The sequence below is a fragment of the Elephantulus edwardii genome, unplaced genomic scaffold, assembly GCF_000299155.1.
Source record: "Elephantulus edwardii isolate Elephantulus edwardi_28Jun2011 unplaced genomic scaffold, EleEdw1.0 scaffold00297, whole genome shotgun sequence".
NCBI lineage: Eukaryota > Metazoa > Chordata > Mammalia > Macroscelidea > Macroscelididae > Elephantulus > Elephantulus edwardii.
In genome coordinates, this window is record NW_006400047.1 from 1,312,131 (window position 1) to 1,314,059 (window position 1,929).

The 1,929-nt window shown below is 36.5% G+C and overlaps 1 protein-coding gene across 1 annotated transcript in view; it reads left to right on the forward strand.

Moving 5' to 3' along the window:
• The window catches only part of LOC102847030 (chromosome unknown open reading frame, human C9orf84), a 133,616-nt gene that overhangs the window by 16,136 nt on the left and 115,551 nt on the right, over positions 1 to 1,929 (forward strand). The gene's annotated exons all lie outside the window — the stretch shown is intronic.

Consider the following 1,929-nt stretch of genomic DNA (forward strand, 5'->3'; position numbering starts at 1 on the left):
TTATATAATTTTTATTTGTCAAATATAGAATTTTAGGTTATTCAGAAAGAATTGTTTTTATGAACTTTATAGACACTGCTTCATTATATTTCACTTTTTTATTCTAATACTGAGGGGTTTTTTTCCTAATACTATTTTTTTATTATTATACTAGTTTATTTACAAAATTGGAATACATTGGTTTTTCAACCAAGATTCTTCCAATTTCTCTCACCCCTCCCATCAAATTGTACAACCTCATGGTTAATCCCACCACCACCACCCTGCACATCCTCATCCCTCTACTTCCACCCTCAACCCACTTGTATCCTTATACTCATTCTACAACAATGGTTTTATACAATATTTGTCCTTATGGAACTGAGTTAGTTCACTCAGCATAATGCTCTCCAGTCTCTCCCAAGTTAAGTAATACTTAACAAAATCATTGTTCCTGTGTGCTTTGTAGTTCCATTGCATAAACGTACCATAATTTCCAAATCTATTAAATTGTGGCTGGACATCTGGGCTGTTTCCATGTTCTTGCAAATACTGCTTTTGAGAAGTCCTAATTCCATTCTGATTTCTAAATATGTTTTTATGGCCTCCTTTTTACCCTGAAAACTTCTGCTATTTTTTTTTTAATTCCAGCCTTTGTAGGCTTTTTTTTTTTACTTGCTTTAGATCTTTTTTAAAAATTTCTTTTATATTAGTTTGCTTACAAAGTTCGTCTACATTGTGGGTTTTTTTTCTGCCACCCGTGGTCATATTGGTACATTGTATTTTTTTTTAAATTATTTTCTTGTTGTGTACCATCTAATTGGATCTGACTGGCACAGGAGGAGATTGCCCCTCCTTCTCGAGCAGAGCATCTGGTAGATTCAAACCAAATGCCATTGATTGCAGCTCAACTTCTTGCCACTAGGCCACTAGAGCTACATTATGTATTGTCTTTTGCACTATTCTTCATTCACATTGTATTTCATACAGTCATTCCCTTGCAACATGTTTTCTAAAATTAATCACCATTAAACCATGAACATCATTACTCTGTCATTTTAGGTCCCACTGGATACTTCCCATTTTGTTCCCTGCCCCACCCCCACCCCACTCCACCCACCAAATCTTGCATCCCTGTGGTTTCGCCCCTCCCTCCTCATCCCTCTGTTTCCACCACTTCCTCCCTTGAGTCTCTCTACATATTTTACTAGTTGTCTTTCTATTTTTACAATGGTCTTATGCAGTATTGTCCTTATGAGACTGAGTTCGTTCACTCAGTATAATGCTTTCCAGTCTCTCCCAAATTATGTAGTGTTTTTCAAAATCATTGCTGTATAATATTCCATTGGTGAATGTACCACAATTTCTCAATCCATTCCATTGTGGTTTGACATTTGGGCTATTTCCATGTTCTTGTGATGATGAGTAATGCTGCTATGAACATTGGTGTCTAGATACTTGTTTGTGTGCCAGTTCTAATTTCTTTGTGGTATTTTCCTAGTAGTGGAATAACTGGGTTATACAGAGCTTCTATGTTCAGCTTTTTGATGAAATGTCAAAATGCCATCTGGAGTGGTTATACCATTTTACACTTGCACCAACAGTGTATGAGAGTTCTCACCTCTCCACATCCTTTCCAATGTTTATTGCTTGCTGCCCTGCTAAACTTTGCTACTGCTACTGGAGTGAGATGGTATCTGATTGAGGTTTTGATTTGCTTCTCTCTTATTGCCAGTGATTTGGAGCATTTCTTCCTGTGTCTGTTGGCCTTCTGAATGTCTTCCTCTGTGAAGTCTTCCTATTTCTTTTGCCCATTTTGGGTTTTTTTTTCCTGTTTGTTTGTTTTAAATTTTATTTTATTAATTTTAATGAACATTTACAGAGATTTTGGATTTCCATTCCTTTATTGTTGCATTTTTCTCCCTGCCCACCCTCCCCACCAGTTCACTC